Raw genomic sequence first — 21,308 nt, 5'->3', positions numbered from 1 at the left:
TGCTACTTCAGAACTATGATTTTGCTACTGCTATGAATCAGGTGATCCCTGTGAGAGAGTAGTTCAACCCCCACAGGGGTCGCAATCCACAGGTTGACAACCTCTGGTTTAGGGGAAAGAAAGCCCAGTCTTTCATCCTCAGAGCTGCTGGTGGTTTCAAACTGCTACCCATGAGGATTTGCAGCCCAGCACATGACCACTATACCACCAGGGCCCCCAATTCCACCTAAATTTAAAGACTGTTTCAAGAATTGATTTTTGACACATTGAACATTAGTGACAGAAGACCAGAGGAGTTATGGGCTGGCATCAAGAACATAATACATGAAAAAAGCAAAGGGTTATTAAAAGAGGAAAGAAAAAAAGACCAGAGTGGGTGTCAGAAGAGACCGAAACTTACTCTTCAAGATATAGTACCTAAAACAAATGGAAGAAATGATGACACAAAAGAGCTAAACAGATCATTTCTTTTTTTAAAAAAAATATTTTATCAGGGGCTCATACAACTCTTATCACAATCCATACATATACATACATCAATTGTATAAAGCACATCTGTACATTCTTTGCCCTCATCATTTTCAAAGCATTTGCTCTCCACTTAAGCCCTTTGCATCAGGTCCCCTTTTTTCCCCCTCCCTCCCTGCTTCCCCATCTCTCATGAGCCCTTGATAATTTATAGATTATTATTTTGTCATATCTTTCCTTAGCTGGCATCTCCCTTCACCCCCTTCTCTGTTGTCCATCCCCCAGGGAGGAGGTCACATGTAGATCCTTGTAATCAGTTCCCCCTTTCCAAACCACTCACCCTCTACTCTCCCAGTGTTGCCCCTCACACCCCTGGTCCTGAAGGTATCATCCACCCTGGATTCCCTGTGCCTCCAGCTCCTATATGCACCAGTGTACAACCCCTGCTCTATCAAGACTTGCAAGGTAGAATTCGGATCATGGTAGTTGGGGGGCGAGGGGGCGGGGAGAGGAAGCATCCAGGATCTGGGGGAAAGCTGTATTCTTCATCGGTGCTGCATCGCACCATGACTGACTCATCTCCTCCCCTAGACGCCTCTGTGAGGGGGTCTCCAGTGGCCGACAAATGGGCTTTGGGTCTCCACTCTGCACTTCCCCCTTCATTCACTATGGTAAGATTTTTTTTTAATGATGCCTTATCCCTGATCCCTTTGGCACCTTGTGATCGCACAGGCTGGTGTGCTTCTTCCATGTGAGCTTTGTTGCTTCTGAGCAAGATGGCCGCTTGTTCACCTTCAAGCCTTTAAGACCCCAGATACTATCTCTTTTGATAGCCGGGCACCATCAGCTTTCTTTGCCACATTTGCTAATGCACCCATTTGTCCTTGGCGATCGTATCATGGAGGTGTGCAGCCAATGATATGATTTTTTGTTCTTTGATGCCTAATAACTGATCCCTTCGGGACCACGTGATCACACAGGCTGGTGTGTTCTTCCATGTGGGCTTTGTTGCTTCTGAGCTAGATGGCTGCTTGTTTATCTTCAAGCCTTTAAGACCCCAGACACTATCTCTTTTGATAGCCGGACACCATCAGCTTTCTTCACCACATTTACTTGTTCATCCGCTTTGGCTTCAACAGTTGTGTCAGAAGGGTGAGCATCATAGATTGCCAATTTAATAGAAGAAAGTATTCATGTGTTGAGGGAGTGCTTGAGTAGAGGCCCAAGGTCCTTCCACCACCTTAATACTAAACCTATAAATATAGACACATAGATCTATTTCCCCATCCTCATATATATATTTGCATGTATATGTCTTTGTCTAGACCTCTATAAATGCCCTTTGCCTCCTAGCTCTTTCCTCTATTTCCCTTGACTTTCCTCCTGCCCCACTATCATGCTCCATCCCCACCAGGGTTACAGCTATACCTCTTCTTTATGTTACCTTACCCTTGATCATTCCCTGCCAGGCCAGCCACTCCCCCCTCACCACCAATTTTGATCCCATGTTGTTCCCTTGTTCCTGGGTTTGTTAACACCACTTCCTGCCCCCCCCACCTCCCCCTATCCCAAGTCCCCCCGGAATTGTCGGTCCCGTTGTTTTTCCTCCAGTTAGTTCATCCAGCCTGTCTTATTTAGACAGACCTGTGGAGACACTAACATGCACGAAAACAAGACAGAGGAAAACAAAGCAACAGTATACAACCAGACAACAAAAACAAACCACTGACAAAGAACAAAATACTTCACAAGAGAAAAGCTTGTAGTTAGTTCAAGGATCATTTGTTGGCCCTTAGGAGCGTTTTCCAGTCCAGTCTGTTGGGGCACCATGCCCTGGCCCCAAAGTCCACTTTCAGCATTCCCTGGGGACCTTGCCACTCCATTCCCTTGCTGTTCCGCTGCACTCCCCCAGTGCTTTGCCTCGGTGTGGTGGGATCAGGTCAGGTGCAATTCAAAGACTGTGTCTCCAGTGCTGTCCCCTGTATCGCCATTGGTCACTGAGGAGCATCATGTCTCATAGTGGGGCCAGCCATGTTGTTCTCTCTGTGGACTGGCTGCTCTACTCAGGAACATCATCCTCACAGCCTGGTGGGCCAGGCTCTGCTCCACTGTCTCCTCCTCCCACTTCATCTGCTCCCGTGTGCTCTGATCAGGTATGTCCCTCTCCCGGAGCTGCAGAATCAATGTCGTCCTTTGAAACAAATTCTTCTCAGGGGAGGGGCAGGAATCCACTTAATTTTTGGTGCTGGGGCCAGCCTCCCAGACCTCTCCACTGGTTCCCCACTCCACACCGGAATGTTGCCTTCACACCTTGTGGTACTGGGTTGAAGTCTGATCCCTCTTTCCCTGTGGAGATATAAACAGTACCCTCCCCTTGGGTGGGTTAGTGCCCCATGCTCCTGCTCCCCTTTTCTTCCTTATTTTCATCCTCTTATTTTCCTTTCCCCATCTCCTCCCCAGTGGTCTACCATGTGCATCCCCGGTTTTGATCTGGTCTCTGCCATACTACACACTCCTCACCCCAAAAATGTTTGTATACAGTAGCTTTTTCCCTATGCCCCTTTTGCATTTTTTATTTTATTATTTTTTTTACTACTTACCTCAGCAGGCTCATGTTGTACTTGTCCTTTTGTGCCTGACTTACTTCGCTTAGCATGATTTCCTCCAGTTCTTCCCATGCCGCTATGTGCCTCATAGTTCATCACTGCTTTTTAGTGATGCGTAGTACTCCATGGTGTGTATGTACCACAGTTTTTTAATCCAATCATCAGTTGATGGAAATTTGGGTTGCTTCCAGCTCCTTGCAATTGTGAACTGTGCCGCAATGAACATTGGAGCACAGATGTCTGGCCTTGGTTGGTTTCTTGCCTCTTCTGGGTATATGCCCAGTAGGGGGATTGCTGGGTCATATGGTAACTCTATTTCCATCTTAAACAGATAATTTCAAAGGCAGCTTGAGAAGGCAAGGTAATATAATAAAATATGCAAAAAACAAGAAGATTCTCAACATTTCGCAAACTTAAAGAATGGAAAATATATATACAAGACTTGAGCTGAAAGATTGAAGGATTCAATACAAATCTTGAGCTGAAATACTGAAGGATGCAGGAAATATCAAAAGAAGATGGAAGGAATACACAGAACTGACTATACCAAAAAGAATTAGTTGGTGTTTGACCATTTCAAAGGTATCACTTACTCTTTTTGCTTAGATATCTGAAGTTTCTTTCTCTATCTTTGAAGTCCCGTGAAAAGTGAGTGCCAATTCACTGACAACTTCCCTCCAGGTTTCTTTCACAGAAAACAAATTAATCTACAAAGTTCCATTGAACTCAGCCATAGCGGATGCTTACAGAAATGTATTTTGGTCAATGTCAAAGTTAGCATCCTAGGTCCCCTGAGTGCCAGGGCCAATCCTACAGATTTTGAGGCAATGAACTCTGTTCCCAGTTCTCTATATCGTACAGATAGACGTATAAGGCTTGAATGCCATCCCTACATTGCATCAAGGACCCCTGGAGGCACAGTCATTAAGCACTTAGCTGCTAACTGCAAGGTCAGTTGTTTGAATCCACCAGCTCCTTCATGGGAGAAACATGTAGTCATCTGCTTCTGCAATGATAAAAGCCTTGGAAGCCTGTGGGGAAGTGCCATCCTATCTTAAGGGACTTCTCTGCAGTGTAATCCCGAGTGTGGTTCAGGGTTACCGCTTCTGACCGTTAACATTTACCCTGAACCACACTCGGGATTCCCGCCAGGGAGGTTAAAGAGTCACAGGTGAGTGGCTGGGTAGGATCCGCCTGGAAGCAATGGGTTTCGGGCATATTGCATGAAGGAAATATCTGGGGTTCACTATCATGAGTGCTAAACTGACGATTCAGCGTGTAACCAAGAATACATTTCAATCATTCACAATCCTACCTGAGCCTCTGGCCTTCCTTAATCATATAGCTAAATACCTCTACAGCAGGAAGATGAAATCTCTGCCCTGGAATATGCCAAAAGGCTTTTGTGGTGAAGGGAAATTACTTGATACGGTTCTTCTATCCATAGTCTTTGTAACTCCCACCAAAAAAACTGGGTCGGGGATGCAAATAAGGTACAAAAGGCTGTAACTTGAGGATTGATCAGTTTTGCCATTCCACCAGCTATAAAGTGAGCCACTAAGAAACAGAGCCACTGAAGAGCCTCTGGTGTGGAGAGAGTCCCTCTTAAGACTCTCAAGAAAGAGCACCCCCAGTACAGTCCTGTAAGACCCCTGAGTGAATGACTGCAGCAGCAGAGGCAGCAGAGCCAGAAGCACCAAGAATGAGATGGACCAGAGGGCCCCAGTCAACAGACAAAGCAAGGCTGAGTGCCTTTGGGCAGGAGTCTGGCTGCAGAGTCACGTGCTCTTTTGGCATTTAGCCACATGAAAGGAAATTTGTGGCCCTACCCCCAAGCAAGTCAGAGGCCATGGTGCTTTGTGTCTAAGAGGCCAAGGACTAGAAAAAGATGTGTTAGATAGTTAAGGTTTATTGTGTCAACCTGGCTGATAAACACATGTGGGATTAACTAAAGGGTGGAGAGATAAATGGCTCAGTGAGCCTCGCCTTTATAGTTCTCGGGTCTCTTGTTTTCTAATGGTCAGACCAGGGTGCAGCTGCCTTGTCCAGTTCCCTGCTTCAGCTGGCAAGGCTCGCTTCCTGCAAGATATCCTGAGGAGAAGCCTCATGGACCTACCCCGATGCAGCCCTGGGTGCTAGAGCAGCCATGTGGAGACCCCTGCCCGCACTAAGATGCTTACACATTCACTGATTCAGCTTTCCTCCTGCAGTCAGTGTCATTGCGTGTGTTTTGTGAGATTGAGGAGGACTTTATAGATTGGTGTCAGACATATGGGCTAATGTTGGATTTATGGGCTTGGGTGGCACCGGGTTGGGATCTTTTCTTAATGTGCACTTACCCTTTATATAAAACTCCCTCTTCTACATATGACTTCCTGTGGATTTGTTTCCCTAGTTTACCCAGACTCACACAATGTGACTGGAAGCATGGCTGAGAAGAGGTACTCTGAACAAAAGCACACTATCTTTAACATTTTGTAATCTGTTAACTTCCAGAACACACTTCCTTAAAAAAAAAAAAAAAAGAAAGAAAGAAAGAAATGAGTCTTGTCTGTGAGGTCTGTGAGGCGGTGGCAATGTTTTGTTGAGTCCAGGGTGCCAGCGAGGGAGGAATAATTGGTAGCAGAATAAGATAAAGAAGATCGGGGGGTGGAGGATGTCTGGCATCTGCTTCACGGGAATCATCACTGGGGAGATGTGCAGTTGGATTCTCCTTCCTCTTCTGTACCTGACAGGGTCAGATGTGGCACCACGCCGTTTCATCAACCACACATGGTCTCACAATATGGTGAGAATTCCTCTCTCCCCCTGTTTCCTCTCAGTAAACAGCCCCCTAAGCACTGACTTTTGTGCTTTCTGGTCAGTAGGCATATAATGCGTCTCGTCATTAAATCTCTCTCAAGTGGGATATATAATTTATTAAGACTGTGAAGTTATTTGGATTAATATTCTAGTTGTATGACTTTCCCACTCCCTACTACCATAAAACAAAAAATTGCAGGAGCCTGCAATCATTGTCACTAAAACTGACCCAAACTTTCAGTTAGCTCACAGTGTCTCAACAGTTGGGCAGTGTTCCTTTGAGTGAGCCATCAGCACATCGCGTTTTCAATGATGACTCTTTGCACTGCGGTTTGAAAGCACTTCTCGTGGCACCACAGAGCGAGGGCTAAAGGAACATCACAAGAGGCCAGGCATACGCTCGACCTACAGGGGAAAGTGGTTCTGATCTCTGCCAAACACCAGATTACTCTCTTACTGCAATCTGTCACAGGCTACCAAAAAGAAAGAAATAAAAAAAAGCAAGGGCAAGTGGCCACAAATCCTGCAGAAAAACAAAGCAAAGAATGAACACTGACAGTGATGGGTAGTCAGCATCCATAAATCTTTGTGCAGAACAATCAAAAACTGGCATCAGCACTGTTTCGGGATTACATGATATACTGAGTATATTATTTGTTCTCAAATTCATGTTCTCACATTGAGGGAGGGGTATGAGTTCTGCTTTAAGAGAGAGCCCAGACTCCCAAGACTATCACCCTTCAGAGTACCCTAACGGCCCCTTTCATCTGCTTAGGGGAAGATCTCTTTGTTGGGATGTTGCATCATCAAATCAGCAGTCCCTCTGCATCTGAATAATTTAGAAGAAATCTTTTAAAAGATTAGACTAAACCGTATGGAGGATTAGCTTTGTCTCTGAGACAAACAGCCTAATACAAAAGTGGATATGCTATCCTTGGCTCCTTTGACATTTCTTTACTGCAGTGCCTTATAAAACATTGATAATTCTGTGAAATTATAGTTTTTGTCTAGTTCTTGTTTTGTTCTGAAAGGGAAAATGTTGGTTGGGGAGTTGTTTTTTGTCTCTCTATTTCTCTCTCTGTTCCTCTCATGCAAAATTTTTCTTCGCAGTTCTAAAAAAAAACATGCTGCTCTATCCTTTTTTGTTTTTCAATTGTTGCTCTTGCCTGATATTTTTCTTTATTTGATGTACTGGCAGTGTTGGAAATTCTATGAGAACTGAAAGCTTTGAAAATTAAAAAAAAATAGCATAAACTTCTATGTTAGACAGGGTTCTATAGAGAAACAAAACCAGGACGCTAATGATTTCATATGCACTTATACATATATATATAAAACATAAGAAATAAACCATTAATTAGTATATAGCACAGACAAATGGCTCAGTGAAACTCACTTCCATGAGATAGCTAATACACTGGCAGTCATTCAAGTCTTGAGGGCATGCAAGTCAGGGAAGCAGACAGCTGAGTCCTCTGTAGAGCAATTAAGGCTATCCCGCCACAGGCAGCAAACAGCAAGGCGGGTCACCAAGAGTCAGCCAGAAGACAGGGTCCAACAGTCCCCAGCTCAAGCGATGCATACGCCAGTAGCGTGGCAAAGCAGGTCTTGAAGGAAGCTCAAACTACAGCAACACAGTCCATGGGTTAGGTGACCCACAGGTAGTGTAGTTTTCAAATTGAGGCAAAGAACAAGTTAAGGCAGCCGCCCACCGGTCGGATCATCAAAGAGCAAGAGACAAAAAAAGCAAGACTTGCCGAGCCATTTATCTCTCCACCCTTCAATTAATCCCACATGTGTTCGTAGACCATGTTGGCACAATAAACCTACCTATCACAATCCACGCCTTGCCAACTTGGCACCTATACACAATTCTTTAGCCATATATAATTTCCAGACATTAATGAAGTCACACTTATACACAGCATCAAACATCTATCATACATATAATGAAAACACAGTAAGTCTGATTTTATCTGATATATCATACATGAACGAAGGAAAGATATTCAATAAGCACATATAAAAAAATAAACTGACAATCATAGACCTCTCTTTTGCAATTGATCATGTGGTCCTAACCGATAGGTAGAACTACCTTCTTCTACTACTCATTCTGTATTACCTTTTCCTTCAGCAAGCACTTCAGCTGGCTGTGTTTTTTACCTGGTGAGGTGAGCTAGACCTTCGTTCCTGAGGGGTCTGGGTCGTTAGATGTCCTGTCAGGATTGGGTTGCTGTAACTTACCATTTACTTTAATCACAGGGCACAGTAGCACTAAGAGTTGGCTATGGGGTCTCCTGGATTCCAGGCATATTCTTCTTCACCTCCATTATGTAGCACCAGTCCAATTTCTCCTCAGTAATCAGGATCAATCACACCACTCAGTACAGTGTCACCCGTCCTGACCTGTTGATCCAAAGTGACCCAGGGGTAATTCTCAGTTGCCACTTCAGTGGAATCTGTGCTGTGCTTCCAGGTGGAACAGTTCCTTCCTTCAGGACCAGGACCTCCAGGCCTGAGGAGCACAGGCCTGTCCCTCCAGGCTGGGACAGGAAGCCAAAATGCTGCAAGTGGATCACTAGGAATAATAGTGAGTTGTGCCACTCCAGCTTCCATCCCTTGGTTCCTGGACCCATGAATTCTGGCTATTGGAGACACAGCACCATATATTGGCCGCTGGTTTAGAACGTATACAGCTTCCTGGAGAACATTGACCCAGCCCCGCAAGTTGTTGCCACCTAGCTGGTGCTGTAATTGTGTCTTTAGGAGCCCATTCCATTGTTCTATCAAGCCGGCAGCTTCAGGATGATGAGGAACATGATACAACCAGTGTATTCCATGGGCACTGGCCCATTGCCGCACTGTATTGGCTGTGAAGTGAGTTCCTTGATCTGAAGCAATGCTATGTGGGATGCCATGTCGGTGGATGAGGCATTCTGTAAGTCCACGAATAGTAGTTTTGGCAGAAGCATTGTGTACAGGGAAGGCAAATCCATATCCAGAGTAGGTGTCTATTCCAGTAAGAACAAAACGCTGTCCCCTCCATGATGGAAGTGGTCCTATGTAATCAACCTGCCACCAAGTTGCTGGTTGATGTCCCGAGGAATAGTCCCATATCTTGTTTCTGTTGCTGGCCATTGGGGCACTCAGCAGTGGCAGTGGCCAAGTCATCCTTGGTGAGTGAAAGTCCATGTTGCTGCACCCATGCATAACCTCCATCCCTGCCACCATGTCCACTTACTTTGTTCATGTGCCCTTTGGGCGATAACTGGAGTGGCAGAGGAAAGACGAGGACCAGTCTCCACAGTGCGTGTCATCTTATCCACTTGATTATTAAAGTCCTCCTCTTCACAGGTAAGCCTTTGGGGAGCATTAACATGAGATACAATGACCTTTACTTTCTTGGCCCATTCAGAGAGGTCTATCCAGATACCACTTCCCCACACCTCCTTGTCACCAATTTTCCAATCACGGTCCTTCCAATTCCCTGACCATCCAGCCAAGCCATTAGCCACAGCCCATGAATCAGTATACAGTCTCACATCTGGCCATTTTTCCTTATATGCAAACTGAACGGTCAGGTGCATTGCTCAAAGTTCTGCCCATTGGGAAGATTTCCCTTCACCACTGTCCTTTAGGGAGATCCCAGAAAGGGGCTGTAGTGCTGCTGCTGTCCACTTACGAGTGGCACTTGCATATCGTGCAGAGCCATCTGTAAACCAAGCATGACTTTTTTGGTCTTCAGTTAAAGTATGGTAAGGAACTCCCCAGAAGGCCATAGGTGCAGACTGGGAGAAAGGCGGTAATGTGACAGGAGTGGAGACTGTGGGCATTTGGGCCACTTCTTCATGTAGCTTATTTGTCCCTTCAGGTCCTGCTTTGGCCCTATCTCGTATATACCACTTCCATTTAACAATGGAGTGTTGCTGCGCACGACCAACTTTATGATTACGTGGGTTAGACAATACCCAGTTCATGAAGGGTAATTCAGGCCTCGTGGTGACTTGGGGGCCCATGGTGAGGCGTTCAGTCTCCACCAAGGCCCAGTAACAGGCCAACAGCTGTTTTTCAAAGGGGGAGTAGCTGTCTGCAGAGGATGGCAGGACTTTACTCCAAAATCCCAACTGTCTATGCTGTGATTCACCAATAGGGGTCTGCCAAAGACTCCACATTGCATCTTTATCTACAACTGACACCTCTAGCACCATTGGGTCAGCTGAATCATATGGTCCCAGTGGCAAAGCAGCATTCACCGCACCCTGAACTTGTTGAAGACCCTTTTCTTGTTCTGGGCCCCACTCAAAATTGGAGGCTTTTCTTGTCACCTGATAAATAGGTTGAAGTAGAACACCCAAGTGAGGGATATGTTGCCTCCAAAATCCAAAGAGGCCCACGAGGCTTTGTGCCTCCTTTTCAGTTGTTGGGGGTGCCAAATGCAATAGCTTATCCTTCACCTTAATAGGAATATCTCAACATGCCCCCACACAACTGGGCCCCTAGAAATTTTAATGATGTGGCAGGTGCCTGAATCTCCATTGGGTTAATTTCCCAACCTCTTGTATGCAGATATGGTACCAATGAATCTAGAGTCTTTGATACATCCTCCTTAGTGGGTCCAATCAGCATAATGTCATCAATATAATGGACCAGTGTGACATTTTGTGGACTAGTCAGGCAATCAAGGTCCCTTCGGACTAAATTAAGGCACAGGGCAGAAGAATCAATGTACCCCTCAGAGAGAGCTGTGAAAGTGTGCTGTTGCCCTTGCCAGCTGAAGGCAAACTGCTTCTGGTGATCCTTCGAAACTGGTTTTGAGAAGAAGGCATTGGCCAGATCAATAGGTGCGTACCAAGTATCAGGAGAAGTATTAATTTGCTCAAGCAATGAAATCACATCTGGAATGGCAGCTGCAATTGGAGTCACCACCTGGTTAAGTTTACGATAATCCACTGTCATTCTCCAGGATCCATCTGTCTTCTTTACAGGCCAAATAGATGAATTAAATGGGGATGTAGAAGGAATCACCACCCCTGCAAGTCTTTGATGGTAGCACGGATCTCTGCAATCCCTCCAGGAATGCGGTATTGCTTTTGGTTTACTATTTTCCTAGGTAATGGCAATTCTAATGGTGTCCACTTGGCCTTTACTACCATGATAGCCCTTATTCCACATTTCAGGGATCCAATATGGGGCTTCTGCCAGTTACTAAGTATGTCTATTCCAATGATGCATTCTGGAACTGGGGAAATAACCACAGGATGGGTCCGGGAGTCCACTGGACCCACAGTGAGGTGTACCTGAGCTAAAACTCCATTGATAACTTGACCTCCATAAGCCCCCACTCTGACTGGTGGGCCTTCAAAAACACTTTGGGTCTCCTGGAATTAGTGTCAGTTCCAAGCCAGTGTCCAGTAATCCCCGAAAAGTTTGATTATTTCCTTTCGCCCCAACTCTTGTGAAAGGCCGCAGGTCCCTTTGGGGAAGGCTAGAAGAAAGACTAACAGTATAGACTTTTGGTGATGTAGCAGAATCCTCCTTCAAAGGAACCCGGCCTCCCCCTCATTCAAGGGGTTGTGGATCTGTAAACTGGCTCAGGTCTGGGAATTGATTGAGCGATTGTGACTGTCTATTCTGCTGTTCACCTGATCTACCATTCTTTTGCCTGTATAAATCACATAAATATTTAGTAGGTTTCCCATCTATTTCACTCCTAGGGACACCATGGCTAAGTAGCCAATGCCATAAGTCTGCAGGAGACAGGTTGCTTTGATTACTACTGAAACCTTGTTGTCTATTATAACCACGCCCACCCTGTCTTTGTTGATTCTGTGCTGACACCTGCACTCTACCACCACAGGGCCCAATCAGCCCCATTGTAGGCAAATGTCGGAGTTGCTTAGGGAAATCCCACTGTTAATCCTGGTGCACATAAAATAGCAATTGTAAAAGTCTTCAGAGATGCAGGAGCCCACTACACAAACTTGTTCCTTATGGTTGTGGTAAAGGGTATGTCCTCAGGACACCCCCTTTTTGGGTCTGTGGGAATATCCTGATAGATCTATTCCAACATACCAATTTCCCTAAACTTCTGGACGCCTTCTTCTACAGTGTACCAAGGTAGGTCAGTTACCTCAAATTGGTCTAATCCAGGCCATCTCGCAGCCAATTCTTCAGTGAACCAACCAAATAAGGAATTATATCCTCTTTTAGACTCTCTCACTGAGACACTGAAAGAAGAATCTGTGCTTAGGGGTCCCATATCCAGAAACTTAGACTGGTCTAATACTCCACTTCTTGCACCAGTATCCTATATCCTTAGTAACCATTCCCAGAGATATTCCCCAAACTTCTGCTTGTATGTATTCGAAAACTTGACCAGATCTTTGTGAGTGTACTGCGCTTCTTCTTGGGTAATCATCTCAACCTCACCTTTAAGAGATTTCGTGCTGTGTAGCTTGGAGATGGGCTCCACTCCTTCGCACCTGTACCTCATTGGATCAGTGCCATTTGCCTTAGTTCCCCAATATGCACCAAGGAATGTGGAGGACTAGATCCTCTGCCTCCCGTTAAGAGACTACTTAACATGGAGGAGGCACTCACAAAACACCAGCTGTTGCTCAGAAATCATGTGCTCAGAGAACAGTGAATTGAACTGCCTTGCTAAAATTTCTAAGAATTTTATTCGTTTTCACGTATCTATTAGTTTCATTGTTGTTGGTCCAAATAAGTGACAACCACTATAATGTCTTGAAATTTTCGAATAGTCTTTACTTGGCTACAGGTGGGCTGCAAGGACGCTCAAAGCACTTCCCTAAGCTGCAGCCCGGAGTGAAATTGTCAGTGAGTTGATAAAGAGAAACCGCAAAAATTATTTGGTACATTTGTGAGAGACGTAAGCAAGTGTGTGACAGAAACAGAAAGCAAAATTAATGGATTTATTGAAACATCAAAAATGAACCATATTAAAGACTAGCAAGACTAATTACAACATTTGATTACAGTATCACAAAGAAAAATATTAAAGAATAACAAGATTAATTATAACTTCCTAATTCTGGGTCTACATGAGTACATTCTGAAGTCAATCACCAGCGGGGCTTTCCAAGATGGGAGAGGGAAGCAGGCAGGTCATCTAGCAATCAACAAAATGGAATTAGTTTAGTTGGCTTGTCTCAATATTAACCAATCCTGAGAATCACTGTTCTATAAATGTTCAGTAGAAAAAGCTGCTGTAGGGTAAGAGCAAGTTTCAGACACACAGGTTCCTGCTTCCCACCACCTAACCGCAACTCTGTCGGACAAGGGACACTGGCTCACTGAAAAGGGGTACATTGCAGAACTCTTCATGAGTCAGTCGTGTTGACATGAGACTATTCAATTGTTCAACTGTTCAATTGTTCAATTCAACTCCTTCGCAGTGGTAAATCTGCAATGAGGGAACGTCAGCAATTTCCTCATCAAATTCCCCAATGTAAAATTTGAGGAGGAGGAGGAGGAGCTTCAAAAACGGTCTAACTTTGGGGAGGAATAATGAGAATCAAGATCAGCCCAAGGTTGATGAAAAGAAGGTCAGACAGATTTCCACACTCGAAACTTTGTACCAATTCTGACACCAGCCATCCCTCCCACAGCACTCTACACCTCTTTTCTGGGTTTAATAAGCTTTGCCATGACCACCCAGAACTCACAGACAACATTCAACTCATGTGGTTTAATAAGGAACAAGGTACAACTCGGGATAAGGATCAGGATCGGCAGTCTCCCCTCTTCCATGTAGGACAGACAGTTCTTTCCGTTCCTCTCACCCATGCAAGCGAGTTGCGCTCAGCCCCATGAAGACAGGCTCTCCTCAGTCCCCTCAGGCCAGGCTCCCTGACGTCCTCAGGACCCGCTCCACTTGGCCCTGCCGCTTGTCATCCTCAATCTGCGGCAGGGGCTCCTTTAAGCTGACACTGGCTTCAGTATTACAGTTCTCCTCAGAGGTCCCTAGCCTTGTGTGCCACACAGCCGTCTAGCCCCACCTGCCTGCTTTTTTCTTTTCTTCCATTTTTACGGTTTCTTCTCTGTGGCTTCTTTCTGTCTCTGTTTAAAAACAACAGCAACGAAGAACCTCTGTGGGGTTCACTGCTTAAATACACAAATTCTGTGACAACTTCAAGGCACTTCCAAACTCCCAGGAAGGTCATAAACTAACCAATCTCCTCTCAGGAGGCCCAGCCACTTCTGAATAGTCGACTACAACCTACCTCATTTGTATGGTCTCTTGACTGATCCCTGCCAGGTGTCTCGTAGTCATGGGAAAGTTACAGCCTAGGACCAGGTTTTAAAGAAACTTGTTACAGCTTTCCCAGGAAATGTCAATGACAACGATTGCTCCTCAGTGTTTGGAGGGGGAATCCCTCAAGCTCTTCCACAATACATGGTTAAATTATCTTTAAAATCACATGCTCTTCCATAAAAGTGTGCTTAAATTATCTAATTCACAGCCCAAATCCCTAATTCAACTAAAAATGTACACCTATAAATATAACAGTCTTCCCAAAAATCACATGCATCATAGAAAACAGTGTTTTGCTCACATCTCATGAATCTGGACTGAAACTCTCTTCTGTGAGACTTTTGGCAAATGATCATTTCAGTCTTAGCTTTCTCGTGTAAAAAATGAAGATGCAAATACCTGCTTTGAGGCATTTACTTGTCAATTCGAGATAAAATAGTTAAGCTCTAAACACAGCCCCCCCACCACCACCCCCGCCAAAAATTGTTATTATCATTATCATGTAGTGAACTTAATAGTGTATGTGAGTCTCCTATTGATGAGAAACTCTTAAAGGGGGAAAGGAGAGGAGCAGAGAGTGGCTGATCACAGTAACAAGTTAGAAATTGAGGTGAGATGATAAACTTGATGAACATGTCTGTGTATCTGTACGTCAGAGGCCACAGACTCTGAGAATCTGATCAACCCCAAGAACCCTGTCTCCAGAAAAACGAATTTCACACATAAAATGTTATGGGGTCCTGAGGGCCCAGGTGGGTAAAAGAGATACTAAAGGATAGATCGATGATTTTCAAACTGTATCACAACCCTCGAGTGGATAGAAACAATTTAATGAAGTCTGACCAGCATTTTGAAAAGAAATACCTATTCCATGTCTACCCAAAAGAGTATAATGAAAATAGTGGAAGATATCGCATGTAATAGTCTTTTTATGAAGCTTTTGGTTCAGTTTTGTGTCTGATTTCATAGGTGGAATGGATTTCATACATTTCTTCCATAATTTAGGGTCAAAATTTTTGAGGTACATTACCTAGCTGCCTACGTAGTGTTTTGATTATACCTACTGATCTCCAATAAATATTTTTCTAAGAAAAGCTTCCTTAATTTGCACTCTCTTATAGTGAATTTTTTTCAGAAATATCCAACTAATCTATTATAAAAATATGAATTCATGGTTCCTGGCTATCAAAAGATAGGGATCTTAAAGGCTTGAAGATAAACAAGCAGCCATCTAGCAAGGAAGTAGCAAAGCCCACATGGAAGAAGCACACCTGCCTTTGTGATCATGAAGTGTCGATGGGAACAGGTATCAGAAGTTCATTAAAAAGTTATCAAATTGACATGAAGGAATGTAGACAAAGTGGAGACTCAAAACCCACCTGCAAGATAACTGAACAATCCTTCACAGAAGAGCCACATGGAGTGTATGATATATCCAGGGTGCAGTATAGCACTGATAAAACACTGAACTACACTCTAGTTCTTTAATCTTTCCTCCCCTTACCATTATGATCTCAGTATTACCTCACTAATTTTGTTAGACCTGTGTATGTTCATTTGTATAATTTAAATCATTCAATGCACGAAATCCAAAATAGATAAACCCCCTCAGAAACAGTAATGGAGTAATGATTCCCTGAGGGTACAGGAAGGGGGGGGCAGCGATGACTGTGCAACCCCACTCGAGGGAACAATTAAAAGAATAGTAGGTGAATGGATATAATGGATGGTGTGAGATATGGCAATAATAATATATAATATATTGAGGGGTGGTAGAGTGGAGGAGGGAAGAGATAAAGGGGAGCTGATATCAAAGAATTCAAGAACAAAGAAACTGTTTTGAAAATAATGGTGAAAGCAATTGCACAACTATACTTGATCTAATTGAATTATGGGTTGTTATAATATCTGTAAGAGCTCCCAATAAAATAATTTTTAAAAGAACCATAAAGTGACAAAAATCATACTAAAATCATAAAAAAGAATATGCGCTCAAAAATAATCATGCCTATTATTAAATAGCAGTCATGCTACCATGAGAAATGTAGTGCTCTTTTTGTGAATAAAATAGAGTGACAATTTTTGGACTTAAAGGTCAGAAGTCCTTTTTTAAAAGCCATAGAGAAAACTCAAGTAATGTGTTGAATACAGGGCAATTTCTGTGTTATAATACAAAGAAAAATTTAACTTGAGCTCTTTTTCTCTATGTGAATAGCCAAGTTTCTAAGTACTCTTGATGGTCAGCTGAAACTTCTTTATCTGCTTTGAGCAGAAAAGAGGATAAGTTAGAAGCGCCACTAAGTTCTTTTCAAATGCATCCATAAAATATGAAGCCTCTCTAGCAAAGGGAGCTCTCTACATGAAAACAAAGAACAACCAGGCCAAGGAAACACTGCTCTTCTGTGAGACAAGATTCAAAAGGCGAGGCTGAAGGCTGAACCCATTTGTATGGCACACAAATAGATCTACAATTAGAAGAGGAGGAACCATTGTCTTAAAAAATGGACCAGCAAGAAGCACACCAGCCTGTATGACCACAAGGTGTTGATGGGATCAGGGATCAGGCATCAAAGAACAAAAAATCATATCATTGTGAATGAGGTTGAGTGCAGAGTGGAGACCCAAAGCCCATCTGTAGGCAACTGGACACTTTCTTACTGAAGGGTCTTGGGGAGGAGATGAACCAGTCAGGGTGCAGGGTAGCAATGATGAAACATAACTTTCCTCTAGTTCTTAAATGCTTCCTCCCCCCACTATCATGATCCCAATTCTTACAAATGATTCCTTACAAATCTGGGTAGACCAGAGGATGTACATTGGTACAGATAGCAACTGGAAACACAGGGAATCCAGGGTGGATGATCTCTTCAGGACCAGTGGTGAGAGTGGCGATACCTGGAGAGTGGAAGGAAGGTGGGGTAGAAAGGGGAAACAATTACAAGAATCTAATATAACCTCCTCCTTGGCGGATGGACAACAGAAAAGTGGGTGAAAAGAGACGTCGGACAGTGTAAGATATGAAAAAATAATAATAATTTCTAAATTATCAAGGGTTCATGCGGGAGGGGGGTGGAGAGGGAGGGGGGAAATGAGGATATTAAGGGGTCAAGTGGAAAGCAAATGTTTTGAGAATGATGATGACAACAAATGTAAAAATGTGCTTGACACAATGGATGGATGTATGGATTGTGATAAGAATTGTACGACCCCCGATAAAATGATTTTTTTTAAGTACAGCTGCTTTCCTTGTTACATAATGGCAATCCATCGATGACAAAGGCTCTCACCCTCTATTTCCCCGGACCTTCAAGAGAATCCTCGCTCCTTCCCATCAGTCATATCACACTGTCACCCTCACTACAAAACCTGACCTTTAAAATGCATACTTTGAAAAATTATACTTAGAAAGTTGTGGAATATAGAATATGAATAAGAAAAATCACTCATCCAATATTTTCTCTAATATTATTATTAAAGATATAAAAATAAACATATTCCTTCAATTCCCTTGTTTGTCAATCAGGGAGAATACATAAATGAGTGGGAGTGGCAGGGATGAGAAATTGCTAAACCTCTTTTGAAAACTATTTCCCAATTCCTAATACATAAGGGAAAAATTAAAGTAAGAAATTATTAAAAACAACAAATACAGAAATTTCCTATGGCCCAGTAAAATCTCTGCTGGGTAATTAAACCCTAAAGAAGTAAGGGAGATAACAAGAACAGTGGTGTACACGCCAGGTTCATGACAGCACTGTTCACACTGTCAAGAAGCTGTAAACAGCCCCATAACCCATCAGTAGAATAATAAATAAACATTGGTGCATACACACAGTACTATGCATCACTAAAACATATTGATGAAACCACAAAACACCTCATAACATGGATAGACATGGTGAACATTATGCAGAGCGAAGCAGTCAATCACAAAAGGATAAATATTGCATGAGACCACTACTATAGGGTAAACAGCAAGACAAAGAGAACGGTCATGTAATCATTTAATCTGGCCTGCCAGGCAATGTTTTGGTGTGTCTGTCTAATGCTTATGAACCATTTACCACGCCCTTGTTTTTACAAGGAGCCCTAGTGGTGGTGTGGGTTACATGTTAGGCTGTTAACCGAAAGGCCAGCAGTTCAATCACCACCCATTCTGAGAACAAAAGATGAGGCTTTCTATTCCTGAAACGATTTATAGTCTGAGAAACCCATAGGGGAAGTTCTACCCTGTCCTGTAGGGTCACTGTGAGTCAGAAATGACTTGGTAGCAGTGAGTTTTGTTTATTTTGTTTTTTTAGTTATTTGTACATCTTAAAATGAGGAGGGCCTGCCTCAGCCGGGGTCCATTTTCATGTAGTGGATAGTGGAAAAAGAGGAAATCGTTCCTGCCATATAGCATGGGCCCATTGTCACTCCAATTTGATAGACACTGGTGATTAGTGAACATCAGTGGGAATTCACGACTAGAGGAGGGAGCAATATATCTTTCTCTAAGGAGGTGCCTTCACTACTGTTCATGGGTCAATTAAAGAGGGGCAGCCTGCCCTTGGAGAAACCCAGAACATTACTTATATAGACTCACAATGGGCAGATCCGCCACTTGCTAACCATGGATATTTGACTAAGTTTCTTTAAAGCCCTCAGTGACCCTGGATGGATGCTATAAACTCAAACCAAATTCACTGCTCTCAAGTCAATACTGACTCATAGTGACCCGATAGGCTGCATGCTATATAGTCTAATTGCATTTTAGATTTTGTCTTTTCAAGGTGTACAGCCTTCTTCACAGACCACATTAGAATTATTTTCTAATTATAAACCTCTCTACAGAACTATATTTTCTCTTAAATACTCCTGTTTCAGATTAGAGAAACGGAACAACTCTTGTGAATTTATAGCTGAAACACCAAGTGTAAAAAGAAACAGAAGACTGATATCCCAAGATCATGAATTTGGAAGTCAGTGGACTTTGGTTCAAATCCCTTGCTTTTGAAGTTGGCCGATAATTAGCAACCTAAGACTACCGTGTACTTGCTACTTTTGTACTTTCTTTGCTGCCTGTGATATGTGCTGTTACTGCAGGCATGGTTTTGCCTTCGTGGATGAGCGTTATGGAAATGTTTGCCTATGTCTAACCCTCATTTATTTGTTAAACAGGGTTCAGTTACTTAAGTTTTTAACCTGTGTGAAGGAATGCCCCCTGTATTTTAGCCTTAAAACCTTTCCTATACATGTACATTTTCCTATTTTCAATAGTACTTTAGCATCTATACCACTGGCTAGATTAATGATAGACATTACCAAATGCTTCATGGAGGTTACTTGAATTATTTATCAACAAACTGATAATGCTGCCTCTATCGTGGACTGGGGAAATAAATAAACTTTAAACACATGAGTGGGTTTTGAGCTCACATTTAATCGTAAACCCCAATCTAAGAACAATGAATTCTTACGATGTGGTCCTGCTCAATACTTGCCCTTGTGAAGTGATCACTAAAGGGCTGAGTGCTGCAGCAGATTGTGGTGAATACATCAGACGGGACCAGCTGGCAAAAAGAATAGCATCCGGGGTTTAAATGCTTGTCTTCAAATAAACCATCATCTAAGAGAGGTGTCAGATAAGTCCACAAAGAAGGAACGCATCTGCCTGTGTCATCCAAAGACGGTGACGATAATAATAATACATGCAAGGTTAGAGAAGGGCATTGTATTAGAACTGAAACTGTGCGCCTGCGTTGCAGAAGGCTGTGGATGACAGTGAAAGCCCAACATTCATTAGCAGAGTCCCCGGGTGAGTAAGCCCCCAATGTACTTCCTCAAACCATGGACGAGGGGGTGTCAGAGTGCATTAGAAAGTGGATAATTGAAGATATTGTTAGGTTAAAATTTTAACTTATTATCATTTATTTTCTCTTTTGACCCATTCTTAATTTGTTCTACTCTTTAGTACCTCCTTTCTTTAGGATTGAGGTTTTTCTGTTTTATTTTATTTTCATTGTTGGAGATTTTTGGTATGATTTTCTTTATATGAAATCCAGGATAGCTTATCCATAGAGACAGTAACTAGACTGATAGCTCTTTAGGGTTATGGCAGGGGAAGTTGGTGGGGTGGTATGGGGAAGGGTAATAGTGAGCTAATAAGAATTGGTACAAAAATGAAGAACATGCTCTAAAATTGATTGTGCTGATGATTCCAAAACTCTTTTTAATACATTGAAATCAGAAAATTATATAGTATGTAAATTATGTGACAATAAAATGGTTTTCAAAATCTTCTCTGGAAATATTGAGATCGTTAAGTAGCAGGGGTCAAATCACCAAATGCCCTGGTCATTTAATGAGAAAGTCAATTCCATAGTCCTCAAATGTTTCAGTTCTCAGAAATGAGAACTAATAAGCACATCATTTAAGAAACTCAGAAAGTGTCTCTAAAAGCCCAAAGAAGCACAAAACACTGTAATTTTCACATCGACCAGGTACACTTGGTAATCACACTCACATCCTCACCAGGAGCTCATAGGTATAGCAGCCCATTTTTCTATATCAAAAATTTCATCATATAAATTACATTGAAACTATGCCTCAAGGACCAACATGTTCCAATTAGTAATATTAATGTCCAAAATAATTTGAAATCAAGAAAATCTGAAAATATGGTGATTAATTTAGCTTAGATTGTACTAGAGCTAGTTTTCTAAAGGGAATCCATGTGGGATATCGATCCTATCTATTTAAAAACAAGTCTTTTCATTTCCTTGGCTTGGTTAATTAAGGATGCCAGTGTAGATAGCGTTTTCCATTTTCTCTGAGAAGGCAAAGTGATATCAAAAAACATATACACTTTAGAGGTAGATAGGTTAGGTCTCTATCTCACATCTGCTGCTTATTAGGTCTGAAGCCATTGGAACATTTCTACTATGTTTTATTATCGATAAAAGGAGTAAAATCTTTCACTATGCACAGTATAGATTAAAATATATAAGTTCTTTGACGGGTCTATGTTTTTTTTATCTATATCAGCACTTTGGGAACATATTTCCTATGTTTGAGAACTGTCTACACTTACATTCCCTCCTCCTGAAAGTAGAAGACAAATACATGAGTCTTCTTTACATCAAGGATGCAGACATGTGAGGCACGCTCCT

This window comes from Tenrec ecaudatus, chromosome 7 (genome assembly GCF_050624435.1).
Source record: "Tenrec ecaudatus isolate mTenEca1 chromosome 7, mTenEca1.hap1, whole genome shotgun sequence".
NCBI lineage: Eukaryota > Metazoa > Chordata > Mammalia > Afrosoricida > Tenrecidae > Tenrec > Tenrec ecaudatus.
This window is presented reverse-complemented; position numbering follows the sequence as displayed.